Source organism: Eubalaena glacialis, chromosome 8 (assembly GCF_028564815.1).
Source record: "Eubalaena glacialis isolate mEubGla1 chromosome 8, mEubGla1.1.hap2.+ XY, whole genome shotgun sequence".
In the NCBI taxonomy this organism is placed as follows: Eukaryota; Metazoa; Chordata; class Mammalia; order Artiodactyla; family Balaenidae; genus Eubalaena; species Eubalaena glacialis.
In genome coordinates this window covers 74,419,217-74,446,737 of record NC_083723.1, presented here as the reverse complement: position 1 = coordinate 74,446,737, position 27,521 = coordinate 74,419,217, and positions in this window count along the sequence as shown.

The window sequence follows — 27,521 nt, the reverse complement described above, 5'->3', positions numbered from 1 at the left end:
GCAATAATGGTATTATTGTGCAATGTTTGGTCTACTTGTGAATCTCTCCACTAGATTTTAAACATTTTGGCTAGAACAATAAATTTTTACTTGTGCATTTATCCCCTGTGCCTATGTCAGTGCCTGGTTTAAAATGAATAATATAGAAAAAAAATAATTTAATAAATCAAGGACCCAGTTGACAAAGGTATGAACTAATACTTGGCAGAAAAAGAGCTGAATCCATTGCCAGACAAATATTGATAGGGAAGCTGTCCAAGTATCTTTTACAAAAGGAGACATTTTCTTGAAATAGTCTAACTTTCCAAGATTTATTTCCTTGCTATGCTAACTTATTCAAGTCTCCCCTTTTTTTGGCAAGAATATTTGTATCCCCATTGTTCTGAGGACTAGAAACCAAAATAGTTATAGAGAATACATTTTTAAGCTGTATATACTGTCTTTCACTTTAAAACAGGGCTACATCTTACATATCTATTTTAAATAAACTTAGAAAATTAAAGCCTTCATATCTCAAATGTGTGTTAACTCATTTGTAGAGAAAAGTTCTCATAGATTGGAATTCTGATTATATCATCCTGGAGCTTTATAGACCCTATAAGGAACTGAGCTATTTCAACTGCTGGAAAGGGATGATAGGACGTTTAGGATCTTAAGTGGAAGACATCCATGAATGAACATAATGTGAGCTAAAGAGGAGTCAAAGTAGGAACATTTAAAAAATAGCTTATGACTTTTCTTTACTGCAATATACTCTGGAAGTTAGAAGATAACATACCATCTATCTCCAATCTTTAAGTGACATGATTTAATATGTTAAACTTTGCCATTAGAGAATTTTCAAAAATCCATGTATGGTTATATTTCATGATTGGCATCTCTCTTTATTCCCTTCTCTAAGCTTGACTTTCCTTCAACAAGCATATCAATGAATTTTTAAAGCAACAAGAGCAACAAAGCAAAATTTCCCTTTTTTGCCAGGTTGGTCTTACAATTGGCATGAGCTACAATAGAAATAGAACATAAGTGTATGTTTGCACTAATATGAAACGTCTGTTTTTAAGCCTTTTCACTTTTTCATTGGTGGTAGCAAAGATTAGTTGAAATATTGTAGAAGAGAAGTATCATAAAGGGAAAATACCTGTAATATCTTTATTTATTAGAATTCAGAATTTGGGGAATTTTTATATCAAGAATAGTTATATAAATGCATGTACCCATGTGTATGTAATTTCTCAAAGAGAGTATATTCTTAAATAAGCACCATACTTCTTAGTAATAATAACATTAACATTGGAGTAAGTGGAACATCAAAATTACAGAATTTACCACTTTAGAACTGCTAACTCTGCTAGCTCAAAATCAGAATTTGCAAGTTTCAAAATTATTATTACTTGGTTATTGAAATGAAGGTCATAATAAGAAACTCTTCTTTCATTAATTTTGCGTATTTCATACTAATTCCTACAATTTATTCAACTAATTTTTATTAAGGTATGTAGTAGCTTCTGATACTGTTGTTAGTGCTCAAAGTAGGGTTAAGAAACAGACAAGGTCCTTGCTCATGTGACATTTATATCCTAGGGTAGGAAGGGAAGGGGAGAAAAATGTCAAATGAACAAGTACATGAAAAGATCATTTGCAAAGTGTCATGCAGGAACAAAATCTGGGCAATAAAACAGTACATGAGGGGGCAATATTAGTTACGGTTGTCAATCAGGCTATGACATGAATGACAGGAAGGAATAGACCAAAGGAATATTTGGGGGGAAGAGTATTACAGGCAGAGGAACCAGCAAATGCAAAGGTATGAGGCTGGGACAAGGCTGCTGGCTTAACGTGACCAATAGGACACTAAATGGTTAACAGTCAGGTGGCAGAATATGGCAGGGGTCAACTTATAAAAACAAAATTATGTGCAGGACATGGTAATGATCTGGATTTTCAAAGTACCCTGAAAACTACACAAAGATTTTCAGCAAGGCTGAAAACATCTAATTTTCATCTACATTTTGAACGACCGATTGGCTGCCATCAGTGAATGACTTCTACCTGACCAAATTCACGTACGTGGAAAATTCAGTTTAGATGTCAGTGCCATGGCCCAACGAGTAATGATAGTGTCTTAGACTAAGGTGACAGCAATGAATAAGTAAAAGAGTGATCAAATTTGGTGTGTGTATTAGAGGTAGACCTGACATGATTTAACAGTGAGTGTGTGTGTGTGTGTGTGTTGAGGGAAGTGGTGGTGAGGGAAAGAAAGGTGTTAAGAATGGCTACAGGGTTTTCTTTGGTTTGAGCAACGGAGTGAATGACTATGTTCTTTACTGAGGTAGGGAAGATTGATGGAAAATCTTGTTGTCGGGGGAGAGGCACAAATCAAAAAGTTCTATTTTAGACATGTTTAAATTGAGATGCCTATTAGTCATTCCGGTGACAGTTGGGTTTATGAATTTGGAGCTCAGGGGAAAAATTAGACATGGGGACATATGTTTGGAACTTACTGCCCAGTTCATCGTATTTTAAGCAATGCAACTAGGTGAGATGATATAGAGGAAGAATTTTTAGAGAAATAGTAGAATGGAGCTTAAAACCAAGTTCTAGAGCCCTTCAGTATTCAAAAATTGGGTAGAAAGAGAGTGGTATCTACATAACAAACAAGCAAAAATAGGAATGAGATAGTTGTCAATTATGTTGAATTCTGCTGCGAAGCATGGAGATCATTAGTAAAATTAATGAGAGCAATTTTAGCAAAGTAGAGGACAAATGCCTGATCAAAGGAGGACTTGAAAATGGAAGATGAGGACAAGGAAAAAGCAATATAATTAATTTTAAGTTATTCTGTGAAAGGGTATGAAAAAGAGGCAGATGTTGGAATGGAATGTAGCATAAAAGTTGAGACTTTTTTTAAAAAATATTTATTTATTTATTTATTTTTTAAAGAGCTCCTGACTTACTTACTTACTTATTTATTTATTTAATTTTTTTGGCTGTGTTGGGTCTTCGTTTCTATGTGAGGGCTTTCTCTAGTTGTGGCAAGCGGGGGCCACTCTTCATTGCAGTGCGTGGGCCTTTCACTGTCGCGGCCTCTCTTGCTGCGGGGCACAGGCTCCAGACGTGCAGGCTCAGTAGTTGTGGCTCACGGGCCTAGTTGCTCTGCGGCATGTGGGATCTTCCCAGACCAGGGCTCGAACCCGTGTCCCCTGCATTGGCAGGCAGATTCTCAACCACTGCACCAGCAGGGAAGCCCGAGACTTTTAAATAATAATATTTTTCTTGTAAGATTAGAAATACCAGAGCACATTAGTGTAATTATTCAATAGAGCAGAAAAAATTATTGGTATTAGATAATAAGAGAGGATAAAAAAAGAGTGAAATACTTAGGAGGACAACAAGGGGTAGGATCCAAGTCACAAACATAGAAGTGGCCATTAGTAAGACAACGGACACATCTTCATAGTGTTAGCAGGAGACACAGCTTTGAGAAACCTACGAAATCCAAAAGGTTATAGGTTTGTTTACAGGAAGATTAAATCATTCCTTTCTGTTTCTGTCTTGGTAAAGAAATATAAGGTGAGGTCATAATCCGAAATTGGAATGTTGGAGGTGTCCTGATATTAATGGTGTCAGCACAAAGGGTACAAGCACAGTAGGGGATGGTTGTGGTAGAATATAGCCCATTTGCATTGGAGATGAGGAGGTCAAATAGTTCAAAGTGAAAATTTTGCATTAGAATAAATTTGAGTATCCTTATAGTTTCACAACTCCTCTTCCACATTCATAACTCTAATAAGGAAATCAGCAGGGAAACTATGTATTTTACTTACTATGGTTTTGCATTCTTTTTGTCAGGTCAGAATCCTACAAAAGGACCTCAGTATTGCTCCTCAGAATAAGTACACTTTTTAGTAAGTTGAGGTAATCCATTTTGTGTTAATGTTGAAAGAGTCCTTCAAGCTATGATTATTTAACTAATAGATCTTAAAAAAAAACTTATGGTAATACAATAAGAAAGAGATACCTTTGAATTACACGGTACAAATAAAACTCTAAGCATTTTGGTTTATCAAAAAGATTGCAGATTCTATTGTAAGATGGTGGTATTAAAAGTTGGGTTATTTTTCAGATTTTGAAAATACAATCACCAATTGCACTGAAAACATATAATTCAGAACTTTGGATAATTCATTAGAAGCATTCTCTAACTACCAAATAAAAGATTTTGAGTTCTTACTTCCTTTATTCACTGAAGTGGAATTTTTAGTCCTTCCCTCTAGGTCACTTTCACGATGATCTCTCTGCATTCGACCTAAGTACCACTGAGAAGATACTATTAAGGAGAATAACTCTGTGTTGGGACTAAAAGTCTGTTCATGTTGCTACTGGAATGAGGAGCACCACATCTATTAGTTGCTGCCATTTGCTTTTCCTCTGTTTAACATTTTTCACAGACCTAGGAACTGTGAAATATATTTGTCATAACTACATTGCTTTTATGTCTCTTGCCATTCTTAGTCCCTTAACTCCTGGAATAAAACTTAGCTATTAAAATAGGCAAAACTGCTTAATTTTGGCTTTGACCATATGGAATTAAAGAATGCAAAGGATCTAAATTCTTCAAACTTTCAATTGTCAAACATACAGACGTTTAAACACTTTTGGATTACTTATTTTCTTTTTATCAATAAATATCGACACACGCCTCTTAGATAGCCTCACCCACCAGAGGGCAGACAGCAGAAGCAAGAAGAACTACAGTCCTGCAGCCTGTGGAACAAAAACCACATTCATAGAAAGACAGACAAGATGAAAAGGCAGAAGGCTATGTACCAGATGAAGGAACAAGATAAAACCCCAGAGAAACAACCAAATGAAGTGGAGATAGGCAACCTTCCAGAAAAAGAATTCAGAATAATGATAGTGAAGATGATCCAGGACCTCAGAAAAAGAATGGAGGCAGAGATCGAGAAGATGCAAGAAATGTTTAACAAAGACCTAGAAGAATTAAAGAACAAACAAACAGAGATGAACAATACAATAAGTGAAATGAAAACTCCACTAGAAGGAATCAATAGCAGAATAACTGAGGCAGAAGAACGGATAAGTGACCTGGAAGACAGAATGGTGGAATTCACTGCTGCAGAACAGAATAAAGAAGAAAGAATGAAAAGAAATGAAGACAGCCTAAGAGACCTCTGGGACAACATTAAACGCAACAACATTCGCATTATAGGGGTCCCAGAAGGAGCAGAGAGAGAGAAAGGCCCAGAGAAAATATTTGAAGAGATTATAGTCGAAAACTTCTCTAACATGGGAAAGGAAATAGCCACCCAAGCTCAGGAAGGGCAGAGAGTCCCATACAGGATAAACCCAAGAGAAACACGCCAAGACCCATGGTAATCAAATTGGCAAAAATTGAAGACGAAGAAAAATTATTGAAAGCAACAAGGGAAAAATGAAAAATAACATACAAAGGAACTCCCATAAGGTTAACAGCTGATTTCTCAGCAGAAACTCTACAAGCCAGAAGGGAGTGGCATGACATATTTAAAGTGATGAAAGGGAAGAACCTACAACCAAGATGACTCTACCCAGCAATGATCTCATTCAGATTTGATGGAGAAATCAAAAGTTTTACAGACAAGCCAAAGCTAAGAGAATTCAGCACCACCACACCAGCCCTACAACAAACGGTAAAGGAACTTCTCTAAGTGGGAAACACAAGAGAAGAAAAGGACCTACAAAAACAAACCCAAAACAATTAAGAAAATGGGCATAAGAACATACATATCGATAATTACCTTAAACGTGAATGGATTAAATGCTCCAACCAAAAGACTCAGGCTCGCTGAATAGATACAAAAAACAAGACCCATATTTATGCTGTCTACAAGTGACCCACTTCAGACCTAGGGACACATACAGACTGAAGGTGAGGGGATGGAAAAAGATATTCCATGCAAATGGAAATCAAAAGAAAGCTGGAGTAGCAATACTCATATCAGATAAAATAGACTTTAAAATAAAGAATGTTACAAGAGACAAGGAAGGACACTACATAATGATCAAGGGATCAATCCAACAAGAAGATATAAGAATTATAAATATATATGCACCCAACATAGGAGCACCTCAATACATAAGGCAACTGCTAACAGCTCTAAAAGGGGAAATTGACAGTAACACAATAATAGTGGGGGACTTTAACACCTCACGTACACCAATGGACAGATCATCCAAACAGAAAATTAGTAAGGAAACACAAGCTTTAAATGACACAATAGACCAGGTAGATTTAATTGATATTTATAGGACATTCCATGCAAAAACAGCAGATTACACTTCTTTCTCAAGTGTGCACTGAACATTCTCCAGGATAGATCACATCTTGGGTCACAAATCAAGCCTCAGTAAATTTAAGAAAATTGAAATCATATCAAGCATCTTTTCTAACCACAATGCTATGAGATTAGAAATGAATTACAGGGGAAAAAAATGTAAAAAACACAAACACATGGAGGCTAAACAAAACGCTACTAAATAACCAAGAGATCACTGAAGAAATCAAAGAGGAAATCAAAAAATACCTAGGGACAAATGACAATGAAAACACCACAATCCAAAACCTATGGGATGCGGCCAAAGCAGTTCTAAGAGGGAAGTTTATAGCTATACAAGCCTACCTCAACAAACAAGAAAAATCTCAAATAAACAATCTAACTTTATACCTAAAGGAACTAGAGAAAGAAGAACAAACAAAATCCAAATTTAGTAGAAGGAAAGAAATCATAAAGATCAGAGAAGAAATAAATGAAATAGAAACAAAGAAAACAATAGCAAAGATCAATAAAACTAAAAGCTTGTTCTTTGAGAAGATAAACAAAATTGATAAACCATTAGCCAGACTCATCAAGAAAAAGAGGGAGAGGACTCAAATCAATAAAATTAGAAATGAAAAAGGAGAAGTTAGAACAGACACTGCAGAAATACAAAGCATCCTAAGAGACTATTAAAAGCAACTTTATGCCAATAAAATGGACAGGCTGGAAGAAATGGACAAGTTCTTACAAAGGTTATATAACCTTCCAAGACTGAACGAGGAAGAAATAGAAAATATGAACAGACCAATCACAAGTAATGAAATTGATACTGTGATAAAAAATCTTCCAAGAAACAAAAGTCCAGGACCAGATGGCTTCACAGGTGAATTCTATCAAACATTAGAGAAGAGTTAACACCCATCCTTCTCAAACTCTTCCAAAAAATTGCAGAGGAAGGAACACTCCCAAACTCATTCTATGAGGCCACCATCACCCTGATACCAAAACCAGACAAAGATACTACAAAAAAAGAAAATTACAGACCAATATCACTGATGAATATAGATGCAAAAATCCTCAACAAAATACTAGCAAACAGAATCCAACAACACATTAAAAGGATCATACACCACGATCAAGTGGGATTTATCCCAGGGATGCAAGGATTCTTCAATATACGCAAATCAATCAATGTGATACACCTTATTAACAAATTAAAGAATAAAAACCATACGATCATCTCAAAAGATGCAGAAAAAGCTTCTGACAAAATTCAACAGCCATTTATGATAAAAACTCTCCAGAAAGTGGGCATAGAGGGAACCTACCTCAACATAATAAAGGCCATATATGACAAACCCACAGCAAACATCGTTCTCAATGGTGAAAAACTGAAAGCATTTACTCTATGATCTGGAACACGACAAGGATGTCCACTCTCACCACTATTATTCAACATAGTTTTGGAAGTCCTAGCCACGGCAATCAGAGAAGAAAAAGAAATAAAAGGAATACAAGTTGGAAAAGAGGAAGTAAAATTGTCACTGCTTGAAGATGACATGATACTATACATAGAGAATCCTAAAAATGCCACCAGAAAACTACTAGAGCTAATCAATGAATTTGGTAAAGTTGCAGGATACAAAATTAATACACAGAAATGTGTTGCATTCCTATACATTAATGATGAAAAATCTGAAAGAGAAATTAAGGAAACACTCCCATTTACCACTGCAACAAAAAGAATAAAATACCTAGGAATAAACCTAGCTAAGGAGACAAAAGACCTGTATGCAGAAAACTATAAGACACTGATGAAAGAAATTAAAGATGATACCAACAGATGGAGAGATATACCATGTTCTTGGTGGAAGAATCAACATTGTGTAAATGACTATACTACCCAAAGCAATTTACAGATTCAGTGCAATCCCTTTCAAATTACCAATGGCATTTTTTACAGAACTAGAACAAAAAATCTTAAAATTTGTATGGAAACACAAAAGACCCCGAATAGTCAAAGCAGTCTTGAGAGAAAAAAACCGAGCTGGAGGAATCAGACTCCCAGACTTCAGACTATGCTACAAAGCTACAGTAATCAAGACGGTATGGTACTGGCACAATAACAGAAATATAGGTCAATGGAACAGGATAGAAAGCCCAGAGATAAACCCACACACCTATGGTCAACTAATCTATGACAAAGGAGGCAAGGACATACAATGGAGAAAAGACAGTCTCTTCAATAAGTGGTGCTGGGAAAACTGGACAGATACATGTAAAATAATGAAATTAGAACACTCCCTAGCACCATACACAAAAATAAACTCAAAATGGATTCGAGACCTAAATGTAAGACTGAACACTATAAAACTCTTAGAGAAAACATAGGAAGAACACTCTTTGACATAAATCACAGCAAGATCTTTTATGATCCACCTCCTAGAGTACTGGTAATAAAAACAAAAATAAACAAATGGGACCTAATGAAACTTAAAAGCTTTTGCAAAGCAAAGCAAACTACAAGCAAGACAAAAAGACAACCCTCAGAATGGGAGAAAATATTTGCAAATGAATCAACGGACAAAGGATTAATCTCCAAAATATATAAACAGCTCATGCAACTCAATATTAAAAAAACAAACAACCCAGTCCAAAAATAGCCAGAAGACCTAAATAGACATTTCTCCAAAGAAGACATACAGATGGCCAAGAAGCACATGCAAAGCTGCTCAACATCACTAATTATTTGAGAAATGCAAATCAAAGCTACAATGAGGTATCACCTCACACCAATTAGGATGGACATCATCAGAAAATCTACAAACAACAAAAGCTGGAGAGGGTGTGGAGAAAAGGGAACCCTCTTGCACTCTTGGTGGGAATATAAATTGATACAGCCACTATGGAGAACAGTATGGAGGTTCTTTAAAAAACTAAAAATAGAATTACCATATGACCCAGCAATCCCACTACTGGGCATATACCCAGAGAAAACCATAATTCAAAAAGACACATGCACCCCAATGTTTATTGCAACACTATTTACAATAGCCAGGTCATGGAAGCAACCTAAATGCCCATTGACAGACGAATGGATAAAGAAGATGTGGTACATATATACAATGGAATATTACTCCGACATAAAAAGGAACAAAATTGGGTCATTTGTAGAGACATGGATGAATCTAGAGACTGTCATACAGAGTGAAGTAAGTCAGAAAGAGAAAAACAAAATCGTATATTAACGCATATATGTGGAACCTAGAAAAATGGTACAGATGGACCAGTTTGCAGGGCAGAAATAGAGACACAGATGTAGAGAACAAACATATGGACACCAAGGGGGGAAAGCGGCAGGGGTGGTGGGTATGGTGGTGTGATGAATTGGGAGATTGGGATTGACAAATATACACTAATATGTATAAAATGGATAACTAATACGAACTTGCTGTATAAAAAATAAATAAAATTCAAAAAAAAAAAACAGAATGTCTGCTATGTCCTGGACATTATGTTAGGTGCTCAAGACACATTCAGTGAATAAGACAGGCACAACCCCTGCCTTTGTGGATCTTGTTCTTTATTGGAAATGATGTATTTTTTTAATATCATCTACTATTACTGCTTTTTCTTTCTGGTAGTAGTATTTTATTTTTTAATTTTTATTTTATATTGGAGCATAGTTGATTAACCATGTTGTGTTAGTTTCAGGTGTAAAGCAAAGTGATTCAATTATACATATTCATGTATCTGTTCTTTTTCAAATTCCTTTTCCACTTAGGTTATTACAGAATATTGAGCAGTGTTCCCTGTGGTATACAGTAGGTCCTTTTTGATTATCCATTTTAAATATAGCAGTGTGTACATGTCAGTCTCAAAGATATTTTATTTAAGTACAGGGAACTACAGGAAGTTAAAGGAGTACAAAATGAGTGGACCTCAACAAATCGATGAAATCAAGGAAGACCAACTGGAAAAAGTGAGACTTACCTTGCCATCTGGATGATAAAGGTTTTCCAGGAAATCCAATTCTTCTAGGCAGAGAAACCGCATATTCAATGATTTTGAGGCAAGAAAATTTAGAAAGCATTTAGGAGACTTAAAGAAATTCAAGAAGTTTAGATTGTATAATGGGGAGGGTGAAGATGGTAAGAGATAAAAGAGAAAGAGTGGAGGGGCCATAGGGAGTCTGCAGGGAATTGGCAAGTCTGCAGGTAAGTGACTGGTTTTATTCATATGTTCATAAAATCACTCTAGAAAAAGAATGGAATATCTGCAAGAATAGAGTAAGACTAGAAGCAGGCAGGGACAAAGTTATGAGATTGTCAAAAGTAGGTCAGGGGAGATAAAATGGTGGCCTGGAACATTCATTAATTCATTCAGAAGATATTTACTGAATAGTTATTATATTTCAGGCAATACACTATGTATACAGTGGTGAATCACCACAGCTAATAGAAATATGCATTAAGAGTATTTATAATGCTTGGTGATTATTTGGATTGGGGTATGAAAAAGGGGCTTGAGTAACTTGGTGGATTCAGGCCACATGAAAGTAGGAACAAACTTAAGGTTGTGTGCTAGGAGTAGAGGATGCGTTCTTTGGGGCATGTTTCATTTGAAGTAAGATATCTAACAAGCAGGAGGCCTAATGAGTCTGGAGCTGTAAGAGATCTAAGACAGAGTTAGGGGTCACCAACTACTAGATAGTTACCAAAGCTTTTAGGGATAGATGAGCTTACACAAGAAAGGTGTGTGCAGAGAGAACGAAGGGGGCCTAAGATAGCTCTGTGCAGAAAGTAGTCTGCAGGGGATAAGTGAGGAAAGATGACTACAGAGGAGACTGGGAAGTATAAAGATCATGCATTTAGGGTAAAAGCTCCAGCTTTGTTTCCAGTGAGCCTAGGGAAACAAGCGTTCCAAGGTGAGGATTGATTGGTAAACATACATGAAACCTCTTGACCTCTCCCGTCATCAACAAGAAGACAAAGGAAAAATAAGAAAGCAGTAGTGGAAATATTCTTACTCTAAGTCTGAAAGAATTCTTTCAGTCTCTTTGACTGAACTCTTACTTGAGGATGGCTGAAGGCTCCCCACAAACATACCAATCTTCATTATTTTATTTAAAAATAGCAATATTTTCTGTCTTATTCAGCAAAATTTAAAGGAGTGGAAGATATGTTTTAATAATATTGCTTGAGACACACTACAATTAACATCCTACTCCCCATATAGTTTTCCTTTTTGACAACTGTTTTTTTTTCTATAAGTAACTGGAACTTTCTTTAGATAAATTAAGCATAAAAACCATTTATTGGCAACGTATCAACTAGCTGACAGAATTCTTTTAAAAAAGGGCTACAGAACTGGGCTCAGAAAACAATAGGAAGCAGGAAGCTTCAGTGTTCTAGTTATAGAAACTCATCTGCAGTTTTTTTGTTTTGTTTTAAGTCTTTATGGCCAGGTTTAATAAACTCCAACTACTTTAGTCCCGTTAAAACTCTTTACTTAAGAATCATTGCCTGGGGAGATACAGAGTGCACTAATTCTATTTTGATTATGTGTCGCCTCCTTAATGAAGGTGGTCAGGGAAATGTACTGAGGGTCACTTTGGGACGACACACAATGAGGAAGAGTCACTTACCCACACAGGAATCAGTATGCCATTATCAAAGCAGGAAGGAATGACCTCTGGGTGACTACAAAACCGTATTTTATTCTTTATTCTTAAACAAACATTCGTATACTAGATTCGTAATGTAAGCAAACTACAAATATTTTGAACTTCAAATTGCGTAAACTCCATTTTTCCAGATTTATTCTTTGGTATCCTCTGATTTTTTTAAAAGCAGGGTTATTGAAATACATGGAAATACAGCAAACTGAACATGTAAAATTTCACAGGTTAGGTTTTGCATTTGTATATACCCTGAAATCATCTCCATTACCAAGACAAAGAACATATACTCCACCTTCAAAATGTCCTTACACCCATCTGAAATCCCTATCTCCTGTACCTCTCCACTCCATCCCCTGCCAGACCAAGGCAACTGCTGATCTGCTGGCTGCTACTATTAATTTCCATTCCCTAGAATTTTATATAAGAGGAATCATGAAGTATATACTTTGTTTTGGTTTTCATTCAGCATAATTATTTTGATATTCATCCATATGATTACCAGTATCAACAGTTCATTTTTTTCCACTGCTTAGTATTTTATTGTATGGCTATACCAGTTTCTTTATCGAGTACCTATTAAGTTTTCAGTTTTTGTCTATTCTAGATAAAGCTGCTGTGAACATTCATGTACAATTCTTCATATGAACACGAGATTTTATTTCTCCTGGGTAAATACCTATAACTAGAATGGTAAAGTGCTAAGACAGGTGTGTATTTCACTTTAAGTATAGCCAAACTATTTTCCAGATAATTGTTTCATTTTACATTCTTACCAGCAGTACATATAGGTTTCACGTACACCACAACCTGACAAATAGTTGGGATGGTCCTTTTTTTTTTTTTTAACATCTTTATTGGAGTATAATTGCTTTACAGTGGTGTGTTACTTTCTGCTTTATAACAAACTGAATCAGCTATACATATACATATATCCCCATATCTCCTCCTCTTGCATCTCCCTCCCACCGTCCCTATCACACCCCTCTAGGTGGTCACAAAGCACCCAGCTGATCTCCCTGTGCTATGCAGCTGCTTCCCACTAGCTATCCATTTTACATTTGGTAGTGTATATAAGTCCATACCACTCTCTCACTTCATCCCAGCTTACCCTTCCCCCCCATGTCCTCAAGTGCATTCTCTACATCTGCGCCTTTATTCCTGTCATGCCCCTAGGTTCTTCATAACCACTTTTCTTTTTTTTTTTAGATTCCATATATATGTGTTAGCATACGGTATTTGTTTTTCTCTTTCTGACTTACTTCACTCTGTATGACAGACTCTAGGTCCATCCACCTCACTACAAATAACTCAATTTCATTTCTTTTTATGGTTGAGTAATATTCCATTGTATATATATGCCACATCTTCTTTATCCATTCATCTCTCGATGGACACTTAGGTTGCTTCCATGTCCTGTTTATTGTAAATAGAGCTGCAGTGAACATTTTGGTACATGACCCTTTTTGAATTATGGTTTTCTCAGGGTATATGCCCAGTAGTGGGATTGCTGGGCCGTATGATAGTTCTATTTTTAGTTTTTTAAGGAACCTCCATACTGTTCTCCATAGTGGCTGTATCAATTTACATTCCCACCAACAGTGCAAGAGTATTCCCTTTTCTCCACACACTCTCCAGCATTTATTGTTTGTAGATTTTTTGATGATGGCCATTCTGACTGGTATGAGGTGATACCTCACTGTAGTTTTGATGTGCATTTCTTTAATGATGTTGAGCATTCTTTCATGTATTTGTTGGCAATCTGTATATCTTCTTTGGAGAAATGTCTCTTTAAGTCTTCTGCCCATTTTTGGATTGGCTTGTTTGTTTTTTTGATATTGAGCTGCATGAACTGCTAATAAATTTTGGACATTAATCCTCTGTCAGTTGCTTCATTTGCAAATATTTTCTCCCATTCTGGGGTTTGTCTTTTCATCTTGTTTATGGTCTCCTTTGCTGTGCAAAAGCTTTTAAGTTTCATTAGGTCCCACTTGTTTATTTCTGTTTTTACTTCCATTATTCTAGGAGGTGGGTCAAACAGGATCTTGCTGTGATTTATGTCATAGAGTGTTCTGCCTATGTTTTCTTCTAAGAGTTTTATAGTGTCTGGCCTTACATTTAGATTTTAAATCCATTGTGAGTTTATTTTTGTGCATGGTGTTAGGTAGTGTTCTAATTTCATTCTTTTACATGTATCTGTCCAGTTTTCCCAGCACCACTTATTGAAGAGGCTGTCTTTTCTCTATTGTATATTCTTGCCTCCTTTATCAAAAATAAGGTGACCATATGTGTGTGGGTTTATCTCTGGGCTTTCTATCCTGTTCCATTGATCTATATTTCTGTTTTTGTGCCAGTACCATACTGTCTTGATTACTGTAGCTTTGTAGTATAGCTTGAAGTCAGGGAGCCTGATTCTCTAGCTCCATTTTTCTTTCTCAAGTTTGCTTTGGCTATTTGGGGTCTTTTGTGTTTCCATAAAAATTGTGAAATTTTGTGTTCTAATTCTGTGAAAAATGTCATTGGTACTTTGATAGGAATTGCATTGAATCTGTAGATTGCTTTGGGGAGTATAGTCATTTTCACAATGTTGATTCTTCCAATCCAAGAACATGGCATATCTCTCCATCTGTTGGTATCATCTTTAATTTCTTTCATCAGTGTCTTATAGTTTTCTGCATACAGGTCTTTTGTCTCCTTAGCTAGGTTTATTCCTAGGTATTTTATTCTTTTTGTTGCAGTGGTAAATGGGAGTGTTTCCTTAATTTCTCTTTCAGATTTTTCATCATTAGTGTATAGGAATGCAAGCGATTTCTGTGCATTAATTTTGTATCCTGCTACTTTACCAAATTCATTGATCAGCTCTAGTAGTTTTCTGGTAGCATCTTTGGGATTCTCTATGTATAGTATCATGTCATCTGCAAACAGTGACAGGTTTACTTCTTCTTTTCCAATTTGGATTCCTTTTATTTTTTTTTTCTTCTCTGCTTGCTGTGGCTAAAAATTCCATAACTGTGTTGAATAATAGTGGTGAGAGTGGGCAACCTTGTCTTGTTCCTGATCTTAGTAGAAATGGTTTCAGTTTTTCACCATTGAGAATGATGTTGGCTGTGGGTTGGTCATATATGACCTTATATGTTGAGGTAAGTTCCTTCTATGCCTACTTTCTGGAGAGTTTTTATCATAAATGGGTGTTGAATTTTGTCAAAAGCTTTTTCTGCATCAATGAGATGATCATATGGTTTTTATTCTTCAATTTGTTAATATGGTGTATCACGTTGATTAATTTGCGTATATTGAAGAATCCTTGCATTCCTGGGATAAACACCACTGCATTGTGGTATATGATCCTTTTAATGTGCTGTTGGATTCTGTTTGCTTGTATTTTGTTGAGGATTTTTGCATCTATGTTCATCAGTGATATTGGCCTGTAGTTTTCTTTTATTGTGACATCTTTGTCTGGTTTTGGTATCAGAGTGATGGTGGTCTTGAAGAATGAGTTTGGGAGTGTTCCTCCCTCTGCTATATTTTGGAAGAGGTTGAGAAGGATAGGTGTTAGCTCTTCTCTAAATGTTTGATGGAATTCACCTGTGAAGTGATCTGGTCCTGGGCTTTTGCTTTTTGGAAGATTTTTAATCACAGTCTCAGTTTCAGTGCTTGTGATTGGTCTGTTCATATTTTCTATTTCTTCGTGGTTCAGTCTTCGAAGTTTGTGCTTTTCTAAGAATTTGTCTGTTTCTTCCAGGTTGTTCATTTTATTGGCATAGAGTTGCTTGTAGTAATCTCTCATGATACTTCGTATTTCTGCAGTGTCAGTTGTTACTTCTCCTTTTTCATTTTTAATTCTATTGATTTGAGTCTTCTCCCTTTTTTTCTTGATGTGTCTGGCTAATGGTTTATCGATTTTGTTTATCTTCTCAAAGAACCAGCTTTTAGTTTTATTGATCTTTGCTATTGTTTTCTTCATTTCTTTTTCATTTATTTATGATCTGATCTTTATGATTTCTTTCCTTCTGCTAACTTTGGGGCTTTTTTGTTCTTCTTTCTCTAATTGTTTAGGTGTAAAGTTAGGTTGTTTATTTGAGATGTTTCTTGTTTCTTGAAGTAGGATTGTATTGCTATAAATTTCCCTCTTAGAACTGCTTTTGCTGCATCCCATAGGTTTTGGGTCATCGTGTTTTCATTGTCATTTGTTTCTAGCTATTTTTTGATTTCCTCTTTGATTTCGTCAGTGATCTCTTGGTTATTAAGTAGTGTATTGTTTAGCCTCTGTGTGTTTGTATTTTTTACAGATTTTTTCCTGTAATTGATACCTAGTCTCATAACGTTGTGGTTGGAAAAGATACTTGATATGATTTCAATTTTCTTAAATTTACCAAGGCTTTATTTGTGACCCAAGATATGATCTATCCTGGAGAATGTTCCATGAGCACTTGAGAAGAAAGTGTATTCTGTTGTTTTTGTATGGAATGTCCTATAAATATCAAATCTATCTGGTCTGGTGTGTCATTTAAAGCTTGTGTTTCCTTATTAATTTTCTATTTGGATGATCTGTCCATTGGTGTACGTGAGGTGTTAAAGTCCCCCGCTATTACTGTGTTACTGTTGATTTCCTCTTTTATAGCTGTTAGCAGTTGCCTTATGTATTGAGGTGCTCCTCTGCTGGGTGCATATATATTTATAATTGTTAAATCTTCTTGTTGCATTGATCCCTTGATCATTATGTAGTGCCCTTCTTTGTGTCTTGTAATAGTCCTTATTTTAAAGTCTATTTTGTCTGATATGAGAATTGCTGCTCCAGCTTTCTTTTGATTTCCATTTGCATGGACTATCTTTTTCCATCCCCTCACTTTCAGTCTGTATGTGTCCCTAGGTCTGAAGTGGGTCTCTTGTAGACAGCATATATATGGGTCTTGCTTTTGTATCCATTTAACCAGTCTGTGTCTTTTGGTTGGAGCATTTAATCCCTCTATATTTAAGGTAATTATCGATATGTATGTTCCTGTTACCATTTTCTTAGTTGTTTTGGGTTTGTTATTGTTGGTCTTTTCCTTCTCTTGTGTTTTCTGCCTAGAGAATTTCCTTTAGCATTTGTTTGTAAAGCTGGTTTAGTGGTGCTGAATTCTCTTAGCTTTTGCTTTTCTGTACAGGTTTTAATTTCTCCGTTGAATCTGAATGAGATCCTTGCTGGGTAGAGTAATCTTGGTTGTGGCTTTTTCCCTTTCATCACTTTAAATATGTCCTGCCACTCCCTTCTGGCTTGCAGAGTTTCTGCTGAAAGATCAGCTGTTTAACCTTATGGGGATTCCCTTGTATGTTTGTTGGGTTTTTTTCCCTTGCTACTTTTTAATATTTTATCTTTGTATTGAATTTTTGATAGTTTGATTAATATGTGTCTTGGTGTGTTTCTTCTTGGGTTTATCCTGTATGGGGCTCTCTGTGCTTCCTGGACTTGAGTAACTATTTCCTTTCCCATATTAGAGAAGTTGTCAACTATAATCTCTTCAGATATTTTCTCAGTCCCTTTCTTTTTCTCTTCTTCTTCTGGGACCCATATAATTTGAATGTTGGTGCATTTAATGTCCCAGAAGTCTCTAAGACTGTCCTCAATTATTTTCATTCTTTTTTTTTTATTCTGCTCTGCAGTAGTTATTTCCACTATTTTATCTTCCAGGTCACTTATCCGTTCTTCTGCCTCAGTTATTCTGCTATTGATTCCTTCTAGAGAATTTTTAACTTCATTTATTGTGTTGTTCATCATTGTTTGTTTGCTCTTTAGTTCTTCTAGGTCCTTGTTAAACATTTCTTGTGTTTTCTCTATTCTATTTCCAAGATTTTGGATCATCTTTACTATCATTACTCTGAATTCTTTTTCAGGTAGACTACCTATTTCCTCTTCATTTGTTTGGTCTGATGGGTTTTTACCTTGCTCCTTCATCTGCTGTGTGTCGCTGTCTTCTCATTTCGCTTAACTTACTGTGTTTGGGGTCTCATTTTTGCAGGCTGCAGCTTCGTAGTTCCTGTTTTTTTTTGGTGTCTGCCCCCAGTGGGTAAGGTTGGTTCAGTGGGTTGTGTAGGTTTCCTGGTGGAGGGGACTACTGCCTGTGTTCTGGTGGATGAGGCTGGACCTTGTGTTTCTGGTGGGCAAAACCGTGTCCGGTGGTGTGTTTAGGGGTGTCTGTTACCTAATTATGATTTTAGGCAGCCTCTCTGCTAATGAGTGGGGTTGTGTTCCTGTCTTGCTAGTTGTTTGGCATAGGGTGTCCAGCACTGTAGCTTGCTGGTTGTTGAGTGGAGCTGGGTCTTAGCGTTGAGGTGGAGATCTCTGGGAGAACTTTTGCCATTTGATATTACGTGGAGCTGGGAGGTCTCTGGTGGACCAATGTCCTGAACTCAGCTCTCCCACATCAGAGGCACAGACCTGACACCCGGTCGGAGCACAAAGACCCTGTCAGCCACACGGCATTAAGTGTCAAGAGATACGCTTCCACATGGTGGTTAAGAGACCAAGGCTTTTTTCCATCTCGTACTCCGCCATTTCTCCATGTCCCCTTCTGAATGGTCTGCAACTGGAGAAGCGTCGTGCAGCTGCTGCTCGGGATGGTCCTTTTTAAAAATATTAGACATCCTACTTGGTATGTAGTAAAATCTCATTGCGGTTTTGATTTTCCCTAATGACTGATGTTAAACATTACTTCCTTTTTTCAATTTGCCATTCATATAGCTTCTCTGAGTATTCAAGCCATTGCCCTTTTTTTCTCTTGAATTATCTTATTGAATTTTGAGACTCTGTATATTCTAGATGCAAGTCGTTTATCAGATATGTGATTTGCAAATATTTTCTCTCAGTCTATGGCTTGGGGTTTTATTCTCAACATCATCCTTCAAAGAACAAAATGGGTTTTTTTGATAAGTCAAATTTATTGTTTTTTCTTTTAATACTTTTAGTGTTGTAGTTAAGAAATATTTGCTTAAACCAAAGTCAAAAAGATTTTATCCCATCAAATTTTCTTTTAGAAATTTTACAATTTGTGGTTTTATATTTGGAATTCCCTGGTACTCTCCCTTCTAAAGTTCCTCTCTTCACTCTTTTTTTTTTTTTTTTTATGTTTTATTTTGGAGAATTTTGAAACATATATGAAAAGAGACAAGATAGTATAATGAACCCCCATCATTTTGTCCTAACAGTTATTAACTCACAGCCAGTTAGGCTTTATTCACACCCTAGTCACATCCCCTCTTAATATTATTTTGAAGCAAAACTGACATCATATTATTTTACTTATAAAAATTTCAGTATGTATCTCTAAAAAAGTTCCCTTATGTTAAATCACAGTACCATTATTACATCACAAAAATTTAAAAATAATTTCTTCATATCATCAAATAGCCTGTTAGCATTCAAATTTCCAAATGTCTCAGAAATATCCTGTCTTTCAATCTATGCAATGTATGGAGCTATAGCTCCATTTTTATTCCTATTATTATTTCTTTTCTTTTACAATTTATTTTTTTTTGTATTTATTAACTTTTGTCTGTTATTTTTTTTCATTGAAGTATAGTCGATGTACAATATTATATGTTACAGGTGTACAATACAGTGATTCACAATTTTTAAAGACTATAGTCTATTTATAATTATTATAAAATAATGACTATATTCCCTGTGTTGTACAATATATCCTTATAGCTTATTTCATACCTAATAGTTTATATCTCTTAATTCTCTAACCATATATTGCACCTCCCCCTTTCCCTCTCCCCACTGGTAACCACTAGTTTGTTTATTTTTTGTTATATTTACTAGTTGGTTGTATTTTTCAGATGTCACATATAAGTGATATCATACAGTATTTGTCTTTCTCTTTCTGACTTACTTCACTTTTCAACGGTTTTGTTTTCTCCAACCTTTCATCTGTGGATTCTCTAACCTGAAAGACAGTGAGCTTCCTATTAGAGTTTTAGACACTGCATCCCTATAACAACTGGAGCTGCCCTCACAGCAAAATTACACAAATATGAAACATTACAGGGCTTCCCTGGTGGCGCAGTGGTTGAGAATCCACCTGCCAATTCAGGGGACATGGGTTTGATCCCTGGTCTGGGAAGATCCCACATGCTGCTGGGCAGCTAAGCCCACGCACCACAACTACTGATTCTGCACTCTAGAGCCCGTGAGCCACAACTACTGAGCCCGCATGCAACAACTACTGAAACCCACGTGCCTTGAGCCCTTGCTCCACAACAAGACAAGCCACTGCAATGAGAAGCCCGGGCACTGCAACGAAGAGTAGCCCCCACTCGCCGCAAATAGAGAAAGCCCGCACGCAGCAATGAACGCCCAACATGGCCAAAAATAAATAAATTAAATAAATAAGTAAAACATTACATTGCTTCCTCTAAAAATTTTTGTTCATACACTGTGAGAGGATTACCACCATCTAGTTAATTAACATCTTCACATCCATGGTCTCACATTTTGTTTTCAGTTTTGTTTGTTTGTTTTGGTGAGAACATTTACTTCTACTCTTAGCAAATTTCAATTCCAGTTGACCATTGAACAATGCCAGGGTTAAGGATGAAAACCCTCTGCACAGTCGAAAATCCCAGTATAACTTATAGTCAGCCCTCCAGATCCTCAGTTCCTCTGGATCCTAAAATTCAACCATCCACAGATTGTGTAGTACTGTGGTGCTTACTACTGAAAAAAATCTATATGTAAGTGGACCCAGGCAGTTCAAACCTGTGTTGTTCATGAGTCAGTTGTACATGATACAGTGCCATCAAGTATAGTTGCCATGTTTCATGTTAGATCCTCAGACCACTAATCCTATACCTGAAAGTTTATATCTTTTTACCAGCCTCTCCCTATTCCCCCCACCCCCTGCTTCCAGGAACCACTTTTCTACTCTGTTTCTATGAGTTTGACACTTGTTTTTTTTTTTTTCTATATGATCACATTTATATAAAGTTCAAAAAACAATGAGGCAAAGCTAAACAATAGAATTTGTAGATGCACACTTTGGTCACCAAACTGAAGAAAACCAAGGATGTGGGTTCTATTTAGTGGGAGAAGATATTTGGGAGATGACATGAGCAGGGCTTCTCCGGTGCTCCCAGTGTTCTATTTCTTGACCAGGAGAGTGATTACATGGTGTTTATTTTGTTGTAAATTATCATTTTACATACTTAGTTTGTGTACTTTTCTTTTTTTTTTATTTTTTCACACACACACACTGTATTTTATTTTTACAAGAGATAAATAGACTGACACCGAGCATTGTAAATGGATGACCACAACAAAAGCAACAATGATTGCAATTACCAAACACGAAACACACTCATACTGTGTCATAATATTGACATTCAGTCCAGTAATCCTCCACTGTAACAGCTCCTTTACTTTGCAGTGAAAATTGATTTGTATATTCTTTGCCTCTGAGTCCTTGTGGGATTTTTTTTTTTTAATTCAAACAGAAAGTCACAAAAATTATACTCATCCTCATCAGTTCACTCAGTCCCATGTAATTAATTTTTTTTTTCATCTTGATCTTTTGTTAGCACTTTTATGAGTTCATCAGTTTTTCATTAGAGTCCTGAAAATGCTTATTCATTCAGTTCAGCAGTACAGTCAGTTACCAGAAACCTGTACTTGTCAGTCTTTCCCATGAATTCCTTGAAGATGAAACCCTTTTATAGGAACATATTTGCAAAAGCATCAGAGTACACCCAGAACTGTCTGTAAATGACAAAACACTTAGAAATGACCACGGTTAAAGATTTGATGAAAGTTCATAATAATGCAGTTGACAAAGAAATTTAGTTATTTCTGAGATATACACTTTAAAGTAATAACTAGAATTGTGACTTATAACATTATACCAGAACATATAAGATTTTTAGAAATTTCATGTAATGTCCGAAACATTTATATTAACGTATTTCCATACAAATAACCCAATGAAACTTTAGTATTAGTTGTTTTGTTTGTTTGTTTTTTCATACTGCAGGTTCTTATTAGTCATCAATTTTATACACATCAGTGTATACATGTCAATCCCAATCGCCCAATTCAGCACACCACCATCCCCACCCCACTGCAGTTTTCCCCCCTTGGTGTCCGTATGTCTGTTCTCTACGTCTGTGTCTCAACTTCTGCCCTGCAAACCGGTTCATCTGTACCATTTTTCTAGGTTCCACATACATGCGTTAATATATGATATTTGTTTTTCTCTTTCTGACTTACTTCACTCTGTATGACAGTCTCTAGATCCATCCACTTCCCTACAAATAACCCAATTTTGTTCCTTTTTATGGCTGAGTAATATTCCATTGTATATATGTACCACATCTTCTTTATCCATTCGTCTGTGGATGGGCAGTTAGGTTGCTTCCATGACCTGGCTATTGTAAATACTGTTGCAGTGAACATTGGGGTGCATGTGTCTTTTTGAATTATGGTTTTCTCTGGGTATATGCCAGGTAGTGGGACTGCTGGTCTCCATACTGTTCTCCATAGTGGCTGTATCAATTTATATTCCCACCAACAGTGCAAGAGGGTTCCCTTTCCTCCACACCCTCTCCAGCTTTTGTTGTTTGTAGATTTTCTGATGATGCCCATTCTAACCGGTGTGAGATGATACCTCATTGTAGTTTTGATTTCATTTCTCTAATAATTAGTGATGTTGAGCAGCTTTTCATGTGCTTCTTGGCCATCTGTATGTCTTCTCTGGAGAAATGTCTACTTAGGTCTTCTGCCCATTTTTGGATTGGGTTGTTTGTTTCTTTAATATTGAGCTGCATGAGCTTTTTATATATTTTGGAGATTAATCCTTTGTCCGTTGATTCATTTGCAAATATTTTCTCCCATTCTGAGGGTTGTCTTTTCGTCCTGTTAATGGTTTCCTTTGCTGTGCAAAAGGTTTTAAGTTTCATTAGGTAACATTTGTTTATTTTTGTTTTTATTTCCATTACTCTAGGAGGTGGATCAAAAAAGATCTTGCTGTGATTTATGTCAAAGTCTGTTCTTCCTGTGTTTTCCTCTAAGAGTTTTATAGTGTCTGGTCTTACATTTAGGTCTCGAATCCATTTTGAGCTTATTTTTGTGTATGGTGTCAGGGAGTGTTCTAATTTCATTCTTTTACATGTGGCTGTCCAGTTTTCCCAGCACCACTTATTGAAGAGGTTGTCTTTTCTCCATTGTATGTCCTTGACTCCTTTGTCATAGATTAGTTCACCATAGGTGCGTGGGTTTATCTCTGGGCTTTCTATCTTGTTCCATTGATCTATGTTTCTGTTTTTGTGCCAGTACCATATTTTCTTAAATACTGTAGCATTGTAGTATAGTCTGAAGTCAGGGATTCTGATTCCTCCAGCTCCGTTTTTTTCCCTCAAGACTGCTTTAGCTATTAGGGGTCTTTTGTGTCACCATACAAATTTTAAGATTTTTTGTTCTAATTCCGTAAAAAATGCCATTGGTAATTTGATAGGGATTGCATTGAATCTGTAGATTACTTTGGGTAGTATACTCATTTTCACAATGTTGATTCTTCCAATCCAAGAACATGGTATATCTCTCCATCTGTTGGTATCATCTTTAATTTCATTCAACAGTGTCTTATAGTTTTCTGCATACAGATCTTTTATTTCCCTAGGTAGGTTTATTCCTAGGTATTTTATTCTTTTTGTTGCAATGGTAAATGGGAGTGTTTCCTTACTTTCTCTTTCAGATTTTTCATCATTAATGTATAGGAATGCAAGCGATTTCTGTGCATTAATTTTGTATCCTGCAACTTTACCAAATTCATTGATTAGCTCTAGTAGTTTTCTGGTGGCATTTTTAGGATTCTCTATGTATAGTATCATCTCATCTGCACAGAGTGACAGTTTTACTTCTTCTTTTCCAATTTGTATTCCTTTTATTTCTTTTTCTTCTCTGATTGCCATGGCTAGGTCTTCCAAGACTATGTTGAATAACAGTGGTGAGAGTGGATATCCTTGTCTTGTTCCTGATCTTAGAGGAAATGCTTTCAGTTTTTCACCATTGAGAATGATGTTTGCTGTGAGTTTGTCATATATGGCCTTTATTATGTTGAGGTAGTTTCCCTCTATGCCGACTTTCTGGAGAGTTTTTTTTATCATAAATGGGTGTTGAATTTTGTCAAAAGCTTTTTTGCATCTATTGAGATGATCATATGGTTTTTATTCTTTAATTTGTTAATATGGTGTATCACATTGATTGATTTGCGTATATTGAAGGATCCTTGCATCCCTGGGATAAATCCCACTTGATCATGGTGTATGATCCTTTTAATGTGTTGTTGGATTCTGTTTGCTAGTATTTTGTTGAGGATTTTTGCATCTATATTCATCAGTGATATTGGTCTGTAATTTTCTTTTTTTGTAGTATCTTTGTCTGGTTTTGGTATCAGGGTGATGGTGACCTCATAGAATGAGTTTGGGAGTGTTCCTTCCTCTGCAATTTTTTGGAAGAGTTTGAGAAGGATGGGTGTTAACTCTTCTCTAAATGTTTGATAGAATTCACCTGTGAAGCCATCTGGTCCTGGACTTTTGTTTGTTGGAAGATTTTTAATCACAGTGTCAATTTCATTACTTGTGATTAGTCTGTTCCTATTTTCTATTTCTTCCTGGTTCAGTCTTGAAAGGTTATATAACCTTTGTAAGAACTTGTCCATTTCTTCCAGCCTGTCCATTTTATTGGCATAGAGTTGCTTTTAGTAGTCTCTTAGGATGCTTTGTATATCTGGGGTGTCTGTTGTAACTTCTCCTTTTTCATTTCTAATTTTATTGATTTGAGTCCTCTCCCTTTTTTTCTTGATGAGTCTGGCTAATGGTTTATCAATTTTGTTTACCTTCTCAAAGAACCAGCTTTTGGTTTTATTGAGGTTTGCTATTGTTTTCTTTGTTTCTATTTCATTTATTTCTGCTCTGATCTTTATGATTTCTTTCCTTCTGATAACTTTGGGTTTTCTTCTTCTTTCTCTAGTTCCTTTAGGTGTAAGGTTAGATTTTTTATTTGAAATAAATAAAAAATTGTTTCCTCTTGTTTCTTGAGGTAGGCTTGTATAGCTATAAACTTCCCTCATAGAACTGCTTTTGCTGCATCCCATAGGTTTTGGAACGTTGTGTTTTCATTGTCATTTGTCTCTAGTTATTTTTTGATGTCCTCTTTGATTTCTTTGGTGATCTCTTGGTTATTTAGTAACGTATTGTTTAGCCTCTATGTGTTTGTGTTTTTTACGTTTTTTTCCCTGTAATTCATTTCTAATCTCATAGCGTTGTGGTCAGAAAAGATGCTTGATATGATTTCAATTTTCTTACATTTACTGAGGCTTGATTTGTGACCCAAGATGTGATCTATCCTGGAGAATGTTCCATGCGCACTTGAGAAGAAAGTGTAATGTGCTGTTTTTGGATGGAATGTCCTATAAATATCAATTAAATCTATCTGGCCTATTTTGTCATTTAAAGCTTCTGTTTCTTTATTTATTTTCATTTTGGATGATCTGTCCATTGGTGTAAGTGAGGTGTTTATTATTATTATAATATAATAATAATAATATTATAATATTATTGTGTTATTATTTGTGTTATTGTCGATTTCCACACTATTATTTTGTTACTGTCGATTTCCTCTTTTAGAGCTGTTAGCAGTTGCCTTATATATTAAGGTGCTCCTATGTTCATATATATTTATAATTGTTATATCTTCTTGTTGGATTGATCCCTTGATCATTATGTAGTGTCCTTCCTTGTCTCTTGTAACATTCTTTATTTTAAAGTCTATTTTATGTGATATGAGTATTGCTACTCCCACTTTCTTTTGATTTCCATTTGCATGGAATATCTTTTTCCATCCCTTCACTTTCAGTCTGTATGTGTCCCTAGGTCTGAAGTGGGTCTTTTGTAGACAGCATATTATATGGGTCTTGTTTTTGTATCCATTCAGCAAGCCTGTGTCTTTTGGTTGGAGCATTTAATCCATTCACGTTTAAGGTAATTATCGATATGTATGTTCCTATGACCATTTTCTTAATTGTTTTGGGTTTGTTTTTGTAGGTCCTTTTCTTCTTTTGTGTTTCCCACTTAGAGAAGTTCCTTTAGCATTTGTTGTAGAGCTGGTTTGGTGGTGCTGAATTCTCTTAGGTTTTGCTTGTCTGTAAAGCTTTTGATTTCTCCATCGAATCTGAATGAGATCCTTGCCATGTTGAGTAATGTTGGTTGTAGGTTCTTCCCTTTCATCACTTTAAGTATATCATGCCACTCCCTTCTGGCTTGTAGAGCTTCTGCTGAGAAATCAGCTGTTAACCTTATGGGAGTTCCCTTGTATGTTATTTTTCATTTTTCCCTTGTTGCTTTCAATAATTTTTCTTTGTCTTTAATTTTTGCCACTTTGATCACTATGTGTCTCAGCGTGTTTCTCCTTGGGTTTATCCTGTATGGGACTCGCTGCTCTTCCTGGACTTGGGTGGCTATTTCCTTTCCCATGTTAGGGAAGTTTTCGACTGTAATCTCTTCACATATTTTCTCTGGTCCTTTCTCTCTCTCTTCTCCTTCTGGGACTCCTATAATGTGAATGTTGTTGCATTTAATGTTGTCCCAGATTTCTCTTACAATGTCTTCATTTCTTTTCATTCTTTTTTCTTTATTCTGTTCCACAGCAGTGAATTCCACCATTCTGTCTTCCAGGTCACTTATCCGTTCTTCTGCCTCAGTTATTCTGCTATTGATTCCTTCTAGTGTAGTTTTCATTTCACTTATTGTATTGTTCATCTCTGTTTGTTTGTTTTTTAATTCTTCTAGGTCTTTGTTAAACATTTCTTGCATCTTCTCGATCTTTGCCTCCATTCTTTTTCCAAGGTCCTGGATCATCTTCACTATCATTATTCTGAATTCTTTTTCTGGAAGGTTGCCTATCTCCACTTCATTTAGTTGTTTTTCTGGGGTTTTATCTTGTTCCTTCATCTGGTACGTAGCCCTCTGCCTTTTCATCTTGTCTATCTTTCTGTGAATGTGGTTTTTGTTCCACAGGCTGCAGGACTGTAGTTTTTGCTCCTGCTGTCTGCCCTCTGGTGGATGAGGCTATCTAAGAGGCTTGTGTAAGTTTCCTGATGGGAGGGACTGGTGGTAGGTAGAGCTTACTGTTGCTCTGGTGAGCAGAGCTCAGTAAAATTTTAATCCACTTGACTGCTGATGGGTGGGGCTGGGTTCCCTCCCTGTTGGTTGTTTGGCCTGAGGCAACCCAACACTGGAGCCTATCTGGGCCCTTTTGTGGGGCTAATGACAGGCTCTGGGAGGGCTCTTGCCAAGGATTACGTCCCAGAACTTCTACTGCCAGTGTCCTTGTCCCCAGGGTGAGCCACAGCCACGCCCCCCCCCCCCCCCCCCCGCCTCTGCAGGAGATCCTCCAACGCTAGCAGTTATGTCTGGTTCAGTCTCCCCTGGGGTCACTGCTCCTTCCCCCTTGTCCCGATGCACACACTACTTTGTGTGTGCCCTCTAAG